Source organism: Thalassophryne amazonica, chromosome 13, assembly GCF_902500255.1.
Source record: "Thalassophryne amazonica chromosome 13, fThaAma1.1, whole genome shotgun sequence".
NCBI classification, from domain to species: domain Eukaryota; kingdom Metazoa; phylum Chordata; class Actinopteri; order Batrachoidiformes; family Batrachoididae; genus Thalassophryne; species Thalassophryne amazonica.
Window position 1 is genome coordinate 81,727,769 of NC_047115.1, and position 21,051 is coordinate 81,748,819.

The following is a 21,051-nucleotide window of genomic DNA, read 5'->3' on the forward strand; positions in this document are numbered from 1 at the left end:
TTCACCATTCTTGGTGAAAGGTGCCTTCATTGGCTTGGCCACATCAGAAGAATTGATCCGGGCCACATTCCTAGAGGCCACTCGTTTGGGTGGTCGACCACGCCTGGGCTTCAAGGATGTCTGCAAGAAGGACATGAAAATATGCAGCATCAATGTCAACATGAGGAAGCAATGTGCAGAGGACCGTGCAGCCTGGCCCCTTACTGTCAGAAGAGGTGCACAGAGGGCTGAGCAGGAGAGGAACCAAGATCTTGCTGAACAAAGTGCTAGGAGGACGGAGTGACAGCGGCAGCCTCAGCAGGCATCACAGCACACATGCAACAAATGCAGCAGAGATTGCCACTCGCGGATTGGACTGATAAATCATTCACGCAGGTACAGATAGAAACAAAAGACAAAAAATTCCTGTGTATTTGTATTGTCAACTGTGTTGGTAGCATGGCCCAAGCATTGGGTGAACCCTTTGAGTCTGGTCTGCTTGAGGTTTCTTCCTCAATTCATCAGAGGGAGTTTTTCCCTTACCACTGTTGCCTGTGTGCTTGCTCTAGGGATTGGTAAGGTTAGACCTTACTTGTGGCAGCTTTGAATTGAAAAAGTGTAAAAAAAAAAAAAAAAAAAAAAAAAAAAGCAAAAAACAAACTGGACACTATACCATTGTCTCCTACAGACAGACGGGAGCCAGGAGGAAATTCACAGAAATTAATATGTAGGAATAGTTTAATATGTATGCATTCAGGATTTATAATTATGCTGCACAACTTTCTGAATGCACGTCAATATCAGCATTTATGCTGATTCCATTGGTAAGTGGTTATTGCAATAGCCGAAGAAGTCAGCAGGCCAACTACAAAATATTGACCTGTTCAAGTTTTTCAAAAAAAAAAAGAAAAAAAAAAAAAGATTCCAGTGTATTTTGTGAGGACATCATGCTAAAACATGTAGTTCTCCACCCTGATCTTTTGTTGGAGGAAACAAAAGATCATTTCTATTGGGCTACTTTTCTGTATATATGACAAATCACACATAAGAGGAGCAGTTTGAGTGAGATTTCAGTGAGAGCAGGGTTCAGAAAAGAGTTGGATACATTTGAGGGACATCTGGATTCACAGCATTTTATCAGGCTGAGCGGAGGCGAGGCACAGACAGAGGCTGGACACAAATGCAGGCTCACAATGCAAGACATATGAGTAAAAATATAGGTCTTTATTACAGGCAGGAGTTTGGTAAACAGGAAGGCAGTCCACGGAGCAAAGGTACCAGGCAGGGGCGAGCCAGAGGACGTGGTCATAAACAAGCAAGGTCAGTACACAAGCAAACTGGGCTTTCAGAGTTGAGGCAAAATGAGGATTCAGTACATAGAGCAGAGTCAAAGCACTTCTAGGCATAAACAGGACAGAGACGAAGTGCTGGTAGATGAAAACAATCAACAAACGAGCAATGAGGGGGTGAACAGATGCAGTTTAAAGAAAGGCAGAGACAGGAAAACAAGACGCACGTGAGGACGAAGGATCTGGAAGGGCTCACAGATGAGGGACAGGTGCAAGAGAGTGAGGGAAGAAAAAACACAATGCAGACAGAACCAAGAGAACTAAGTGCCTGGAAAATTAATGGTGGAAAATGTGACGTGCTTAAGGTAGACAGTAGTTAATGTGAGCAAAACAAAAGGGGGAAAAACTAGGAAATAATGTGACTAATCTAAAAAGTGGGAAACTAGGAGATCAATAATAATAAACAAAACTGGAACAGAACTCACACTGAATAAAGTATAAAAATAAATGCAATGGCCAATAATAAGATGACAATACAAAATAACTAATAAACAGAGAATGCAATAAATAAATAAATAAAGCTTAAAGACTTTAAGTAAATAAATTGGATTAGAATTTAGTAATAAAATTTGAAGCCAATTATTTTTAAGAAAATTATTAAACCCGTCTGTCCGTCATTGAGGTAGGCTCTTTGCAGCGTGCTCACTTGGGTCAGGGGTTAACTCAGTTGTCTCCCCAGGTGATCCCAAGGCTTCAGCGTCGGTTTCGCCGTCGGCTGGCTTTACCAACAGGATGGCTGATGGCTTGAAATCAGCTCCATAGTCAGCTTGCTGGACCCCAGGGATGTAAGGCGTTTGTTGAAAATGGTTTCTGGTAGCTTTTAAAAAGTTGGTTGGAGCCAGATTACAAGTCTTTGTGAATTTAGAAAAAAGAAGATAAAACTTTAAAAGCATTGGGAAATTACAGAAAAAGGAAAGTTGCTTTTCTGTCAGTTTGCTATTATTTTGAAAAGTTCAGATCGGAAGTTCTCTTAGAACTTCGAAAGACTTGACGCACCTTAAAGCGTCAGGTTAAAATTCTCAAAATTGACACAAGAATAAAGCAATGAATGAATGCCACGTGGTAGCTTTAGGTTAGCTTAGCATGGGGCCTTGTTGACCCAGAAATGAAAGGAAGAGAAGGGAGTTGCAGAGCGCTTCAAGAGCGAGAGGAGAGAGAGAGGTTTGAAGAGGGAGAGCAGACACTCTGTTCTAACTTCTTAAAGGGGACTTACGTCATTAAACTCTGCCCATTTAGGGTGTGCAGTTTCACAGAAAATTTCATGTGTTCAAAGGCAGACAAAGAAATGATTCAGTTATTTAAACACATTAACTATTTTGGCATACTATTTGTTCTGAGACATTTTTGGGATGAATATAACATTGTTAAAGGCTTAAACACATCCTACACACACCACTTGGTTACCAGAATATTCCACGATTATAAAAACATGGGTAAATCAGAAACATCACATTTAATACACATCACATGTAAATTAAATGGAAAACATACAAAGCATTTGCTTGAATAATCAATACAAACAACATTAGAAGTTTTTATATATGAATAAAAGAATACTGATGCATTCTTTATTTAAGCAAAGGTCTTTCTTTTGACATAGACCTAAAGATAATAGCTGGTTGTCAAGACCTGGTACAGAAAAATGAGACCATGAAGCAGAGAACTATTAGGCAGACTGACAAACCAAAGACAGACCGGTAGGAGAACCACTGGATGGCCACCAGGGCCCAAAGCAGAACCAGGAGGGTGACTGCGAGACTTCACACCCAGTATGATCATATCAGGGATCTGGCTTAGGGCGGAATCAGGAGGACGGCCATGAGGCCCAACACCATGCATAAGAACATTAGGAGACCGTTTTCCAGCAAGATCCAGAGAACGACTAGGAGTCTCAACACTGCATATTGGTACATCAGGGAACCAGCTATGGAATGCACTAGCCTTAACGGCGAGGTCAGAAGAGCTATCTGGGGCCTTTCCAGAATCCAGAATTAGCAAAACCAAAAGCTGCGCTCAGTCACCAAGAAATGGAGCCCACTGAAAGAAGAAGCTGGAAACTTTTGGAAAAAAAATACAGAGCATCCTGAAACCCCAAACCCAGGTAATGGCCAATTTAAATGGGCCTGAGGTCAAACAAATTGTGTAACCCAGGCAGGAGCTTAACCATTTAACCAAAGAACTCAGGTGATAACCAAGAGGGTACTTATATACGGAATCAAAATGTCAACAGAGAAAATTCCATAAAAGAGGGCCCTTCAACTGAGTTACAGAAACCAGATCAGGAAAAGATCCACTTGGAAACACATGTTTTTTTTTTCCATGAACAAAACAAATCAAAGGAATGGCTGGCAAAACTCAGCAGGAAATCTGATTTGAAAACCTTAATCAGGAAAGAAAGAAGGGATTTGAAACGTTTTTCACACTTTAACCCCAATAAGGACCAGAAGAATAAAACTGATAAACCAAAGGTCATTAACAATTCAGAGTGCAGCGAAAACGGCAACCATTCCAACCAGCAATGTTGTGATATAAACAGGTTTCTTGATAAATCAGATATTACAGCCAAAAAGCAGCAGAGAAAAACATAGGCAAGAAACAGATATTCACTGACTGTCCCACCACGACTGTCCTTGGTGGTTGTCTTCCAGAATTGCCATGACGCTGGAGTGGGATGAGGAAGAGAGGACGGTCTTTATCAACAGCGTGCGTGAGGAGAACGCCCCTTCAGGCGTCGGTTCTGGGCGTGATGCAGCACGCACTGAGACTGATCCACCAGCCGTTGCAGGAATGGTGCGCGCTATTGTGCTGATCCACCAGATGCCGCAGGTGGCGCAGGAGTGGTGCGTGCTAGTGCTGATCCACCACACGTCGCAGGTGGTGCAGGAACGGTGCACACCAGTGCTGATCCACCAGACATAGCAGGTGGCGTAGGAGCAGTGCGCACTGGTGCTGATCCACTAGACATCACAGGTGGCTCAGGATCAGTGCGTGCAGGCGCTGATCCACCAGACATCACAGGTGGTGCAGGAGCGATGTGTGCTGGAGCCGGTCCGCCTGGTGCTACAGGTGCCACAGAGGCACTGCGCTCCAAAGCAGATTCATCAGCTGTAGCCGGTGTCACCGAGTACAGAGATGACCTTCCCAATGGCTCTGCCAGTGTGGATTCTGGAGAGAGGTTGGGCAATGAGGGTGCGTCGTTTTCCACTGGTGTTATTATGCTTGGAGATAGTGCCTGCGGTTTAAGCGCTTACGATTTCCGGGGTGCAGATATTGGAGGTGGACTAGAGGTGGATGACGTCAGTCCTGAGTAGACATGGGCTGATAGCCAGTTTCACGGTATGCCACAGTATGAAAAAGCCACGGTATCAAAACCACTAAAATTTTCTGTTGTACCGTCCCTATGGTATGAGTGGGTCATGAGAATTCTTGACAGGCAGAGCGAAGGTGGCCGCTGCCGCCCTTCCCCTGGAACGCACATCTGTCTCTGTTTACAAACAGGCAGCTAATGTTAGCTAGCTCTGCATCATGGCTGAAGAAGGTGAAGCCTGCACCGAACTTTTCCCTCTGTCTAAAAGGACCAAGTCGGCTTTTTAATTTTATTTTATGTGGAATAGCCCTTCAAGCCAAAAATGGTGGCAACAAAGCATTGTAGCTATGGCCTGTGTCGGACGCAGAGCAATTCAAGATCCCCGCAAAGGATTACTTGGAAGGAATAAACTTTATCCAGTCTTTCAAACCACTGAAAACTACAAGCGGTGGACTCAAGTCGTACTTGTGGTTGACCAAATTTCTCCCACAAACATGTCAAGAAGGACAAATATGTCTATTCCAAACACTTTGTTGGTGAAGCTGGGCCAATATTGAGCATCTGGAGTTCCAGACCTAGCCACATTTCTCCCTAAGCAAGTAAGTAATTTTTCCCACGGGGCAGATGTTACATGTCTAAAAGAGTGGCTATTATGTTGGTATTTTCTCTAAAGTTATCAGTGGTATAATGCTCATAGCGGTAGACATTGCGTCAATTAGTGCACCTGAATCATGCACGCTTCATATGCAAATAGCCATCATGTTGTTAAAGCACATTTTAAAGCTATACATAATACCGTGAAACCACTGTATTTTTGCCCACGGTTATCATACCGTCCAAATCTCATACCGGCCTATGCCGAGTCCTGAGGAATGCTGAGACATGAGAGTGGCTGTCCTGGTGACGACAACGTAATGGTGAATGATTCTGCTTGGACCAGAGGAGGGCGTGCTGAAGTCACATGATGTTTCTGTGGTGTGGGTTTAGGTGGCACCCGTGATGTCGCCAGAATGGGTGCTGAGCATGGCTGTGATTCCAATTTTTCTGGCTGAGTTGGTGCGGTCGGTTTTTGCGCTGATGCGCACCAGGCTGCATTCGAGAGAGTTATGTATTGGGGTTCGGCTGAACAGGTGGCAGTAATGTCCGATCGAAACAAAAATCGATCGGGTCCTCAATGCACAGAGGAACCCAGCCCTGCTTGAAAAGAGCTTTTATGTTCGCAGGCTCAGGAAAAGAGGTGACCACATCTGACTCAGCTTGTAAGAGCTGTTCGAGAGTTGACAGTACATGACATCAGTTCTGTCAACTCGGATTGTCCTGGTACTCAAAAAATAAGTCCTGTATTTTAAATAGCACCATAGCCTTGTTCTGGAGCGCTAACTGTTCTGCCTCTGATGAATCATCGTCATCACAGTCGCTCCACCCAGAGTCATCATCGGTGGACAGGTGTTGAGAACACAGGTGGGCCTCAGGATGTTTAACCCAATCAGAAGTCTTTCCCCAGAAAAAAAAGTGTCCAGATCAGCAGATCAGGAAAGACGTCATACAGCCAAACGTTTGCTTCCAGAAGTCACATTTCTCCCTTGGAGAGTAGCAGTCCTGGAAACACACAAAGAAAAAATTGATGTCGTCAAAAATCCTTCTGATGGCGTCCTGCTTCCTGGTGACAGAGTTCGAGCCCACTGCATCCATGTCTGGCTTGGTTGTTCTATCAGGCTGAGCGGAGGCAAGGCACAGACAGAGGCTGGACAAAAATATACAGTGAGGAAAATAAGTATTTGAACACCCTGTGATTTTGCAAGTTCTCCCACTTAGAAATCATGGAGGGGTCTGACATTTTCATCTTAGGTGCATGTCCACTGTGAGAGACATAATCTAAAAAAAAATTCCGGAAATCACAATGTATGATTTTTTTTAATAATTTATTTGTATATTACTGCTGCAAATAAATATTTGAACACCTGTGAAAATCAATGTTAATATTTGGTACAGTAGCCTTTGTTTGCAATTACAGAGGTCAAACGTTTCCTGTAGTTCTTGACCAAGTTTTCACACACTGCAGCAGGGATTTTGGCCGATTCCTCCACACAGATCTTCTCCAAATCTTTCAGGTTTGGAGTTTCAGCTCCCTCCAAAGATTTTCTATTTGGTTCAGGTCTGGAGACTGGCCAGGCAAATCCAGGACCTTGAAATGCTTCTTACGGACCCCTCCTTAGTTGCCCTGGCTGTGTGTTTGGGGTCATTGTCATGACCCATCTTCAATGATCTTACTGAGGGAAAGAGGTTGTTTGCCAAAATCTCGCAATACATGACCCCATCCATCCTCCCTTCAATAAGGTGCAGTCGTCCTGTCCGCTTTGCAGAAGAGCACCAACAAAGTATGATGTTTCCACCCCCGTGCTTCAAGGTTTGGATGGTTTTCTTGGGGTTGTCCTCATCCTCTAAACATGGTAAGTGGAGTTGATTCCAAAAAGCTCTATTTTGGTCTCATCTGACCACATGACCTTCTCCCATTCATCCTCTGGATCATCCAGATGGTCACTGGTGAACGTCCAATGGGCCTGGACATGTGCTGGCTTGAGCAGGGGGACCTTGCTGCCCTGCAGGATTTTAAACCATGACAGCATCATGTGTTACTAATGTAATCTTTGTGACTGTGGTCCCAGCTATCTTCAGGTCATTGACCAGGTCCTCCTGTGTAGTTCTAAGCTTTCTCAGAATCATCCTTACACCACAAAGTGAGATCTTGCATGGAATCCCAGACCGAGGGAGATTGACAGTCATCTTGTGGTTCTTCCACTTTCTAAAAAATAATCATAACCATTGTTGTCTTCTACCAAGCTGCTTGCCTGTTGTTCTGTAGTCCATCCCAGCCTTGTGCAGATCTACAGTTTTGTCCCTGGTGTCCTTAGACAGCTCTTTGGTCTTGGCTATGGTGTGATTGATTGAGTGTGTGAATAGGTGTCTTTTATACAGGTAACAAGTTCAAACAGGTGCAGTTAATACAGGTAAAGAGTGCAGAATAAGAGGGCTTCATAAAGAAAAATTAACAGGTCTGTGTGAGCCAGAATTCTTGCTGGTTGGTAGGTGTTCAAATACTTATTTGCAGCAGTAACATACAAATAAGTTATTAAAAAATCATACATTGTGATTTCCGGATTTTTGTTTTTCAGATCCCTCCATGATTCCCAAGTGGGAGAACTTGCAAAACAGCAGGGTGTTCAAATACTTATTTTTCTCAGTGTAGGTCTTTATTACGGGCAGGAGTTAGGTGAACAGGAAGGCAGTCAGCAAAGTAAATAGAAGAGAGCAGAGATCAATCACTAATGATTAAATGCAGAGTGGTGCATACAGAGCAAAAAGAGGTGAATAAAAAGAAACACTCAGTGCATCATGGGAACCCCCCAACAGTCTAAGTCTGTAGCAGTATAACTAAGGGATGGTTCAGGGTCACCTGATCCAACGCTAACTATAAGCTTTAGCAAAAAGGAAAGTTTTAAGCTTAATCTTAAAAGTAGAGAGGGTGTCTGTCTCCCTAATCCGAATTGGGAGCTGGTTCCACAGGAGAGGAGCCTGAAAGCTGAAGGCTCTGCCTCCCATTCTACTCTTACAAACCCTACGAACTACAAGTAAGCCTGCAGTCTGAGCGCGAAGCGCTCTATTGGGGTGATATGGTACTATGAGGTCCCTAAGATAAGATGGGACCTGATTATTACCTTATAAGTAAGAAGAAGAATTTTAAATTCTATTCTGGAATTAACAGGGAGCCAATGAAGAGAAGCCAATATGGGTGAAATATGCTCTGTCCTAGTCCCCGTCAGTACTCTAGCTGCAGCATTTTGAATTAACTGAAGGCTTTTCAGGGAACTTTTAGGACAACCTGATAATAATGAATTACAGTAGTCCAGCCTAGAAGAAATAAATGCATGAATTAGCTTTTCAGCATCACTCTGAGACAAGACCTTTCTAATTTTAGAGATATTGCGCAAATGCAAAAAAGCAGTCCTACATATTTGCTTAATATGCGCATTGAAGGACATATCCTGATCAAAAATGACTCCAAGATTTCTCACAGTATTACTGGAGGTCAGTGTAATGCCATCCAGAGTAAAGATCTGGTTAGACACCATGTTTCTAAGATTTGTGGGGCCCAGTACAATAACTTCAGTTTTATCTGAATTTAAAAGCAGGAAATTAGAGGTCATCCATGTCTTTATGTCTGAAAGACATTCCTGCAGTTTAACTAATTGGTGTGTGTCCTCTGGCTTCATGGATAGATAAAGCTGGGTATCATCTGCGTAACAATGAAAATTTAAGCAATGCTTTCTAATAATACTGCCTAAGAGAAGCATGTATAAAGTGAATAAAAACGGTCCTAGCACAGAACCTTGTGGAACTCCATAATTAACCTTAGTCTGTGAAGAAGAGTCCCCATTTACATGAACAAATTGTAATCTATTAGATAAATATGATTCAAACCACTGCAGCGCAGTGCTTTTAATACCTATGGCATGCTCTAATCTCTGTAATAAAATTTTATGGTTAACAGTATCAAAAGCTGCACTGAGGTCTAACAGGCCAAGCACAGAGATGAGTCCACTGTCTGAGGCCATAAGAAGATCATTGGTAACCTTCACTAATGCTGTTTCTGTACTATGATGAATTCTGAAACCTGACTGAAACTCGTCAAATAGACCATTCCTCTGCAGATGATCAGTTAGCTGTTGTACAACTACCCTTTCAAGTATTTTTGAGATAAAAGGAAGGTTAGAGATTGGTCTATAATTAGCTAAGATAGCTGGGTCAAGTGATGGCTTTTTAAGTAATGGTTTAATTACTGCCACCTTAAAAGCCTGTGGTATATAGCCAACTAATAAAGATAGATTGATCATATTTAAGATCGAAGCATTAATTAATGGTAGGGCTTCCTTGAGCAGCCTGGTAGGAATGGGGTCTAATAGACATGTTGATGGTTTGAAGGAAATGACTAATGAAAGTAACTCAGACAGAACAATCAGAGAGAAAGAGTCTAAACAAATACCAGCATTACTGAAAGCAGCCGAACGTAAAGATATGTCTTTGGGATGGTTATGAATAATTTTTTCTCTAATAGTTAAAATTTTATTAGCAAAGAAAGTCATGAAGTCATTACTAGTTAAAGTTAAAGGAATACTCGGCTCAATAGAGCTCTGACTCTTTGTCAGCCTGGCTACAGTGTTGAAAAGAAACCTGGGGTTGTTCTTATTTTCTTCAATTAGTGACGAATAGTAAGATGTCCTAGCTTTACGGAGGGCTTTTTTATAGAGCAGCAGACTGTTTTTCCTTGCTAAATGAAGATCTTGGAAGGACGGACTGACAACCCGGATGCTATATGCCCCGCTTCGTGGCGCAAGTGTTGCGCGGGCATAATAATAAATGCAATGACTGATAATAAGATGACAATACAAAATAACTAATAAACAGAGAATGCAATAAATCACAAACGGAACATAATCACTTACAAAACACTGAAGATAAATAATAAGCAAAACTTGTGATTAAAGCATAATACAATCAGTGTGAAAAACTAAACTAAGACTGAACACAAAATGAATTGTAGCAGAAAAGAAAGTAAAACTCATGACTACCAGAACACAACTAGAATAATAAGACAGGGAAGATAAATAAGAAGCAAGACCAGAGAATGCATAACAACTGAAGTTAAGCCCAAATTTTTGCCATACCTTGCATAGTCTTATAACAAAATGAAATTGGGATCAAATTGTTCATTAAGATGTCAACTTCATGAAAATAGTTCTTATACTCATGAACTAGCATGATTTTAGCCCCTTGTTTGCGACATACCAAAAACACAAAAATTTGTTGATTAAGATTTATTTCAAGATACGAGGGCTGTCCGTAAAGTATAGGTCCTTTTTATTTTTTTCAAAAACTATATGGATTTCATTCATATGTTTTTACGTCAGACATGCTTGCACCCTCGTGCGCATGCGTGAGTTTTTCCGTGCCTGTCGGTGACGTCATTCGCCTGTGAGCACTACTTGTGGGAGGAGTCGTCCAGCCCCTCGTTGGAATTCCTTTGTCTGAGAAGTTGCTGAGAGACTGGCGCTTTGTTTGATCAAAATTTTTTCTAAACCTGTGAGGACACATCGAAGTGGACATGGTTCGAAAAATTAAGATGGTTTTCAGTGAAAATTTTAACAGCTGATGAGAGATTTTGAGGTGATTCTGTCGCTTTAAGGACTTTTCACGGTGTGAGACGTCGCGCTGCCTCCACATTTCAGGCTCTATTGATCCAGGACGTCGTGAGAGAACAGAGAAGTTTCAGAAGAAGTCGGTTTCAGCATTTTATCCGGATATTCCACTGTTAAAGGAGATTTTTTTAATGAAAGACGTGCGGACGGGTCCACGCGTCGGGACGCAGCCGACGCGGCGCGGCGGCACAGGAAAAACACCTCCGTGTTGATAACCATTTGTAAAATCCAGGCGGCTTTTGATGGCTTTCAGTGGAGTGAGTATATGAGAAATTGTTTATCAGCTGGAGATGTTCCAACTTGTCCTCAAGGCTTCCAACAGAGGTGTTTTTCCTGTGGCGGAGCGTCGCGGTGGCTGTGAGCCGACGCTGCAATCCGCCTGCACGTCTTTCATTAAAAAAATCTCCTTTAACAGTGGAATATCCGGATAAAATGCTGAAACCGACTTCTTCTGAAACTTCTCTGTTCTCTCACGACGTCCTGGATCAATAAAGCCTGAAATGTGGAGGTTTTAAGCTTGAAACAGGCTGATGACGCCGCCTGAGAGCGCTGCGCGACGTCTCGCACCGTGAAAAGTCCTTAAAGCGACAGAATCACCTCAAAATCTCTCATCAGCTGTTAAGATTTTCACTGAAGACCAGCTTAATTTTTCGAACCATGTCCACTTCGATGTGTCTCACAGGTTTAGAAAAAATTTTGATCAAACAAAGCACCAGTCTCTCAGCAACTTCTCAGACAAAGGAATTCCGACGAGGGGCTGGACGACTCCTCCCACAAGGAGTGCTCACAGGCGAATGACGTCACCGACAGGCGTGGAAAAACTCACGCATGCGCACGAGGGTTCAAGCATGTCTGACGTAAAAACATATGAATGAAATCCATATAGTTTTAGAAAAAAATAAAAAGGACCTATACTTTACGGACAGCCCTCGTACTTCTATCTGTTATCCAGATATTGGACCAAAATCAGAATCTTTATGTTTGTTAAGACCTGTTATTCTGACCGATAATACAAAGACAACAAACATTTTTAGGGCTCTTGGGAACCATTTCAGCCAAAATAGAGGAGTTTGCTTCAGCAGATTTGGGTCCTGGTCCAACCAGAACTTGCCTTAGGTTCCATCAGAACAATATTGGTTCAGTTGGTGTTGAGTTTAAAAAAAAATCAGTGATAACCCAATATAATGAACTCAGACCTCATATTAAGCCACTCAGTGCATCATACCAAAGATGCATTGCTAAGTCAAAGTCATAGCATATCAAAGTCCTGTTTATCACCACATTTAGGATTTGTTCCAATCAGGGTGGTTGCAACATTCTATTTGGTCAATTTCTGTGAGTGAATCCAGATTATCAGTTAGGCTAATTTAGTCTAACTTAGAGTACAATTTACCACCATAACACCTGGCTGGGTTGGATGGTGGGAGGGGGGTTATCCAGTGCAGAATATTATATATATAATATTCTAATAATAATATTATTATTATTAATATTCTAATATTCTGTAATATTTGTGATATATCACAAATTAAGAACATCCACATGGTTTCTGAAGTTGGATTAATTGATTTTCAGCCACATGCACATGTAGGTGCATCTCATTCCCTCCCAATACCTAAGTCACAACAGATTCCTCAGCAATTATTATATCAAATTAACATTCTGATTTCAGTCATCCAAAGTTCCAACTGATTACTGCACATGTGCAGATTATTAGAAGATGTACTTATGTCTTGTATTTTAATTGTCCCCATCTTCTACGTCTAGCACTTTCCAGTTGTTTGGGTTGTCACATTCAGTTGCATAAGTGCAGATCTGAATGTACGGTAGACCTGCAGCCGTACATCATCATTTCTGTCCATTGCAGTTACTGTCTGAACAATACAAATGCGTGATGTCATGCACTTCTTCTGGGGCGAATGCTTTTGTGTACTGGTAGCATTGATTTTGATTCAGATGTAGATCTATACCATCCTTGTCCAACTGGATCAGTAAGATTTGGTTTGGGAATGTGACTGTGGGCCCACAGTCTTGGTACCTAGAATTTGGTACCTTGCTCTCATGGCATATCCGGGGACAGTGGCAGGTGGGGAGTTTGACTGAGGCAGTACACCTGTCAAACGGTAATGCAGGAGTCCTAAGGTGAACTCAGGGAGGACAGAAACCTCCTATGGAGCAGAAGGGCAAAAGGTCACTTGATCTTGATTTTCAGTATGAATACAGAGCGCGAAAGTGGGGCCTTATGATCCTTCTGACATTTCGGGTTTTAAGCAGGAGGTGTCAGAAAAGTTACCACAGAGACAACTGGCTTGTGGCGGCCAAGCATACAAAACAACGTCGCTTTGTGATCCTTCGATGTTGACTCCTCCTGTCATTGTGAAGCAGAATTCACCAAGCGTTGGATTGTTCACCCACTAATAGGGAACGTGAGCTGGGTTTAGACCATCGTGAGACAGGTTAGTTTTACCGTATTGATGATGTGTTGTTTCAGTAGTAATCCTGCTGAGTACGTGAGGAACCGCAGAGTCAGACATTTGGTGTATGTGATTGGCTGAGGAGCCAATGTTGCGAAGCTACGATCTGTGGGATTATGACTGAATGCCTCTAAATCAGATTTCTGTCTAGACGAAGCGATACCGAAGTGCTGTGGATTTTCGGTTGGCCCCTGATAGTTGGGCCACCTTACATGGGGGTCCTGGTTAAGGCGAGCTTACACTGTGCAAGTTTTGGCCCTTTTTCAGCCGATTTTTCACTCGGGCGAGAATTTTTTGGATCACGCCGAGTTTCAGCTTAATTGTGCGTCCTGCATCGTGCAGTCTACATGGAGTAACGAGCTGCGTTTAACATCTCACGACCACCTCCCGATCGGGAATCGTATGGTCGGATGAAAATCAAACCTGTTTGATATTTTGGTCGGCCATCGTGGCTCGTGAGGGTTCTGCGCTGATGAAGCTGCGCTACAAGCGTCTACGATTACCTCGCACACTGTGCATGAGCAAACACCTGAGAGAGCAAACAGTGATCTCATGTAAAGCCTTGTGTTGTTGTTTTTTTTTGTGTTCCCTCGCAATAACCTAATATATTAAAGTTCATGCCTATCAGCGTGCACAGTGAGTGGAATCAGGTGGTGGGAGACTGAACGTATATGCGCGTGCACACACACACACAGCAGACAACAGGATTTACGACAGATGAGGGAGTTAGTTGCTGCACCTTGCACAGCTGTATGACTCCGTATGAAATGTCGTTTATTTATACAACAGTGTAAGTAGCAACACCTGTTATGAATGTTTATGTTTTCTTTTTTACCGTCCTCTCATGAATCATGTTGCTGTCTGCTGTGTGTGCGTGCGCGCATATACGTTCAGTCTCCCCCACCTGATTTCACTCACTGTGTGCGCTGATAGGCATGAAATAATTTTTTTAAAGAAAAAAAAAGCTTCCGATGTGTGGTTTTTGAACGTACAGTGTGAGCAGTCAGATCGCATCAGAGCATCGGGCCATACAGTGTGAGAACATGAATCGTGCACTCTGAACTTTTAACCCCTGCGGTTTTGTCACACAGTTTGAGCTGGAGCCAAGTACAACGATTGAAAGTATTGTACAGTGTATGCCCAGCCTTAGCAGAGCCGTTCATGACTGGACTGGGGCAAGGATTATGAGCAGCCACTCTCCTTCCTCGCACCTCATGTTTGTGAAGAACCTGGTGCTAAATCACTTGCAGATGGCCTGGTTCATCTGCATATGCATCTTCTGTGGGTGGTAATTGTGATCCTGGCTTGTCTGTGGTGCTGTCTAAGATGAAATGATGTTCATCCAATGACTACGTCACACAAGAGTAAAGCAAATTTCCTCATTGATTCAAAGAATTTAGCCTTATTCGTACTGGCATAAAAAGGCTCAGACATCACCTTGGCCTGCACTGTAGGACAGTGTTTCTTTTCTTCTTTGACACGGTATATTAGAGCTTTAATTTCTGGGCCTCAGTTATAAAAGTTTCGGTGGCATTCCAGTGTTGACAGGACTGACAAATCATGAAAGTGTGGGAAGATTGTGTTATCGTTATGTAACGAATATGTTATGTGTCGACGCGGGTTGAGGAGCGCACCTGCGTCTGACGGAACCCAGCGCTAAAACAACCAGAAAGCGGTTCCAATAACAAAACAATTTATTTTCCCCCTTTGGTGCATAACAAAGTGTACAAACAAAAACTGCGTCGGTCTGGCGGAGTGAAGGACGGCACGCTCTCCAGCGCCCAAAAGGATCGAAGCCCGGCGCTTCTGGACCCACGTTCACCGCCAAACACCCCCCAGGTGGACACGACAAACCGACTCTGCGAAGGATAGAAAAGGTGAGGTAAGTCAGCAGCTACAACTAATATCCTTCAAAAGGCACACACTATCAGCAACACATTCAGGTCCGAATTCAAGCTTTATGTAAATGAGCAGCTTCTCACAACAGGTGGAGGATCATCAGTCCGCATGCCACGGCAGTGAGAAGCGAGCTGCACAACTCTCATCAAAGTTCAAATATACTGCGTAACAAAATACCAAGTTACTAACAATTATTCAGATAATCAATCACCTCTGATGTGTGCTGACAGCATGTGTCCCTCACCCTTCCTCCTTCACAGGCACGATGTGTCAAACCCAGGCGCAGTCCTCAGCGTCTCACAAACGAACATCACAAGGTCGAGTTCCCGGCAATTCTGCTTGAATCACACATGACTTAAATGCAGAACGCCATCTCATTATCTGCTTCAGCTGAAAGTCTTTAAGGTTGCACGTGAGCACCATCCACAGGTGCTGCACATTATGTTGATGAGGGTGAAGGACTCTTCTGCCAGCACCTTCTCCACAGACAATAAATCAGTTTGCATACCACCTGGAGAGCAAAGAAAAGAAAAGAACACCAAAATGTCCAGCCACACCCCCCCAACACACAACAGAATATTAATGCCTCCACACAGGGCACCAATAATAATGTAACGAATATGGGTTAAACCTCACACGGAGGCACCAATAATAATGTAGCAATTTTAATAATAAAGCCTCACATGCGGGCACCAATAAAAATGTAGTGAATATTAATAAATTTATTGGAATAAATTTATTAATAATTTACTGAATCGCGCTCACGGAGCACCGATAAAATGTAGAAAGTAGTGATTGGTGATTTGAGTGGAGACACTTTGCTTCACATATATTCATGCGTCACTACGGGGACCCTTGATATGTAGCATTTAGTTGTAGTGAATAAGTAATTAAACTCCCAAATTGAATTAGACTGGATCAGGCCCCAAAATAACGGGTCACCAAAATAATTGATTTAGGGTTTAATACTTATTATTTAAGCATTAATGGGGCATCACTTATTCTTTTTTTTATATGGCATAAGTACCATAATTTAAACATTAATTTATCAGTCTCAAATTAATTAATTAGTCTCGATTTGGTTTAATCAATCTCTGATCTGAAAATCATGAATTCTTCAATACGGTTGGCCAAGAGTTTCCTTCTGTACCCAAAACAAACCACAGCAGAAAATATTTAGAATTTATTTACAATTTATACAAGAAATGAACATTTGACTGGCATTTTATAGACAGTGATAAAAAATACGTTCATTCAGGGAAACAATTTTCTTACTCACTCATGAGACGTTGGAAGAAAGAGGTGAACTTTAACTTAAAACTTTAAGTAAATTAATCTGATTGAAATTTAGTGATGAATTTTGAAGCCAATTATGAAATAGAATATTACAAGAATGTCTTTAAAGAAAAAGGAGATGAGGAGCCACCTGTACCCATTGACATCAAACCTTCATGGAGCCTGGACTGGGTCGATTAGCTGCTGTTGGAGGGCTGGTTCCGTCCGTCCGTCGTCGATATCGGGCAGCGTGAGCTCACCTGCGTCGGAAGGGTTCACTGAGGTGTCCCCGGTGTGATCCCAGGGCTTGTGTCAGCTGGTTTCACCAGCTGCTGCAGTCAGGTGTGGAATCAGCGAAGTTGTCAGCTTGCAGTGACCCAGAGGTGGAAAGTGTTTGTTGAAAATGGTTCTTAATAGCTTTCAAAATGGTTGTTGAAAATGGTTCTTAGTAGCTTTCAAAATGGTTGGAGCCAAATTAAAGTCTTTGTGACTTTAAAAAAGTAAAACTTTAATAAGAGCGTTGAAAATTGAATGAAAAAGGAAAAGTCGCTTTTTCTGTAAATTCACTCTTAATTTGAAAAGCTCAGCTCAGAAGTTCTCTTAAAAATTCAAAAGCTTGACGCACCTTAAAAGTGTCAGGTTAAACTTTGAGTTTGTCCCAAAGGTAGAATGAATGAATGCCACGTGGTAGCTTAGCTTATCTTAGCAAAGGCTTTTGGCCCAAAATAAGATTAAGCGTTTGCAAAGAAGAGAGGCTGGAGAAGAGAGAAGAAAGAGAAAACGCGGGAGCAGAGAGAGGGCAGAGGCAGAGAGCGAGAGCAGACTCTGTTCTAACTTTTAAAGGGGGACTTTCGTCACTAAACTCCGCCCATTTAGGGTGTGTGATCTCACAGACACTTCATGTCTTAGAGCAGGCAGAAATGATTCAACTATTTAAACACATTAATTAATTTGAAATACTATTTGTTCTACGGCACGCAAATGAACACATTATTACGAGACATTTAAACACATCCTTTGGATAAACAGAGTACTTCAACATCAGCATTTTAGATACTGCCGAAAGGTCACACACACACACACACACACACATCAGTTAACATGAGCACATCAATAAATGGAATGACTACATGCAAAGAATTTTGTTTGAATAATAAATGCAACAACATTATAAGTCTTTCGGTATAAATGAGAGACATACTGATGTAAATTCTTATTTCAAACCAAAGGTCTTCTCTTTGTTTTACTCAAGATAAAAGTTAGTTGTGAAGAATCTACGATTTATGGCCCATCTGGTCGTGGGGGAAGGGTCCCCCCCTGGATGAGGAGAGGTCCTGTCTTATCTTGACCATAAAGGTTTGGGTTTCTCCTGTCCTGGAGAAGTTCAGATTCTGACGTTAAGCCATTATCATGTCATGTAGTTCAATTACAACCTTGTTTTTCTCTGGAAGTCAGTGTTGGACCATGGGAGAATGTCTCCAAAACTTATCTGAAGATCTCCAGATGACTTAGGAATTTCTCCACTGAGGTGGAAATGCAGTCTCTGCATCCAGTGGGTTTTTGTGGTTGAGAGAGGATTAATATATTTTATTTAATCAGGTCTAATCGAGGCCATCGCGCTACAGTTATTTGGTAGACTTTTAACCCTCGACTTTGAGGATGCAAACCATCTAGTTAATTACTGTGGCTTTTTATTACATGATCTTAAAACCCCATAAGGAAGCCTCTTTTCATCAAGATTTTGAGTGAAGACGTTGTGGCCTCATTGCACCATGTGCCACTAGAATTAAACTAAATGTGCTGCCATCTGATTAATGAAGCTGCAATTATCATATGGGCTGTAATTAAAGAAAAAATTAGAGTGGTATCCTGGTAACTGTTAGTCCACCTCCCTCATCCACATCCCATGTGTGCATTCGTATTGTGTATATTTCCTTCAGTAGAGTTGTTACCTGTTCTTATAGCTTGGATCAAAGAAAGTGACTGTTGTCAAAGCAGTGAAATGATCCTCTATCGGGGTTACATGCAATCTTCAGATTAAGAAAGTAGTTAGCATTGTACTTACAGTTACATTCTTCCAATTGGGACTATCCTGTCATTTTGTGAAGGAACAATTGAACTGAACAAAACAAAACAAAGCAGTGAAATTTGTGTATTTCAGAAACAAATTGCTTTATTAGTACTGTTACTGAGTTAGGATGCAAAGCAAAAAAAAACAAACAACAAAAAAAAACAAGTCAATAACATGTTGAAATTCCAATAATTAGGCATACCTTCACTACCCAAGGATGATATTAGACAATATGTAGTCTTGGATACTTTCTGAAATGTACATGAAAAGTGGACTCAGGTCAAATTAAAAACCCCTTCATACAGAACGGGTTGAAATTACTGAGTTGATTCCCCATGTAAAACAATTATTTCCAAGAGGTTTAAACAATCTCCATAGTGTTCAACACCATTCAGAAGTAACTGGAAAAAAGTTTTCTTTTTAAAGATAAAGGCGGGAGTGACCGAAACCTATCCCTATACCAGCAGCGGCCGGCACCCTCTTCTTGGGCAAAAATGGAAGCCCAAATCCCTGAAGTACTATATATTTTTTTTAAATATTCAAGTTGAAATGTGCAGTATACATCTCATCTAACATATATCTGGTGATTTTATTTGAGCAGCTGCACAGAAAACTGACATAGTTAGAATTCCAAATGTATCTCGTTATTATAACATGTTTTTGGTATGTCGCAAACAAGGAGTTAAAATGACTTGTTAGCACAGGATTCAGGCATATAAGATCCATGTTCATAAAGTTGACATCCAAATGAACAATTTGATACTGAATTTGTCTTGTTATAAGATTATGCAAGGTATCTCTGTTATTTTTGGAGGCCAGTCTGCTCACCTATCGCTGTGTCGCTACACCAGGCTGACCCCTCCTCCTCCTCCTCTTGCGGAGAGCACACAGGACACAGAGGAACAGATGGAACAGACTTGGTGCAAGCAGGAAAACAAAACCAAACAAAAAAACAAAAACTGAGACATTATTCTATATCGGTATCTGAACATTTTGAATGTGGTGTGCATGTGTCCTGGAGCTGTGGTAAATTTAATATCTTGCCCCAGCCTTGATTTTGCATCAGCAGGAACCCTGCCTTTTGGCAGCCCAATTGATGGAAATATCTCCTATCTCATAGAGGAGAACTTTTATTCCTGTTGGTATAATGTTGACTGGCGGTACAGTGACGGGCCAAAGCAAAGTAAGAGACTGAAGAGGGCAGGGCTGTAATCATGTGCATACCGCTCGCTTTGTCACAGCTCAGCAGGTGAATATTGAGCCTGAGGCCGATGGCTAATTGCTTTGATGTTGAAGAGATTGAACTTTAAATAGCTGAGTAGCTGATACCACAGGTGAGCCGCTTAACTGAATAGACCTTTTGTACAGCTTGTTCAAAAGAGGACTGTTTCACTGTTGTTCCGCTAAGCCGTTCTTCATGAAACAAAGAACACTGATTTGGTGGCTACTTTTATTCCACCATTAAACAAACAACAGAGGCTCAATCAATGCCTGTATAAAGCCCCAGTCACACTAAGGAAACTTATGAGGAATGGATTGTATACATTTGTGTTTCTTTTTGTCTGACAAAAGTAATTTTTTCATCCGCAAAATGTGCACCTTGTCAGCTGATGTCCTCCAAATCTGAAAGTTTTGGTGTGTTCAAAACTTAAATAGATATCAGGCAGAGAACTATTTTTTTTTGCCATTTTGTCCTCTGCATGTCATTTATTTTTGCTGCTGTTGTCCGACTGTTCATTCTGGCATTCTGATTGGTCAAAAGTCCAGGTAGAGGAGAAACTACTGACATAGTAAGTGTAGCTGGTGCGGAGACAAACGCTCACAAGACAAATGCTCACACCCTTAATAGAAAAAGAGACAAATGTTCACAACCAAATATCCATGGTAATTATTTCATCTGAAGGTTCCAAATATTTTTAACTTATTCTAATATATGGACACCAGGCAGGAAAACATTGATGTACATTGAGAAAACTTTTATTTTCTACTCACAAATATGTACAATATACAAGTACATCACAGACTGGACAAATAACTTTCAAGATGCAACAACAATGAATCAGCTTTTCTCCTTCTGCACCAGTGACAGAGGCACACAGGACAGGTTGTTGATTCTGCAAACAATTTGTATGTTATGCATCTCATTGAGACAGACTGGCATCCTGTCCGGGGTGTACCCCTCCTCACACCCTGTCACTGCTGGGATAGGCTGCAGCCCCCCGTGATCTATACCCCATGGGTATAGATAATGGTTGGATGACTGCATCTCATTGAGATGCCAAAGAAAAGTCATGTAAATCCAACAGACCTTTTTTCAGTGTTTTTTTTTAACATTTAAGTGGCCATTCATTGTGCTTTTAATTGAGGAAAACACTATTCTCATAAAATGGCAGCATGATGGCTTTGTGATTCGCACTGTTGCCACACAGGAAGAAGGTCCGAG

At 41.8% G+C, this 21,051-nt stretch overlaps 1 protein-coding gene across 1 annotated transcript in view; it reads left to right on the top strand.

Annotated features, from left to right (window-relative positions):
- The window catches only part of LOC117522987 (cilia- and flagella-associated protein 46), a 316,276-nt gene that overhangs the window by 169,604 nt on the left and 125,621 nt on the right, over positions 1 to 21,051 (top strand). The gene's annotated exons all lie outside the window — the stretch shown is intronic.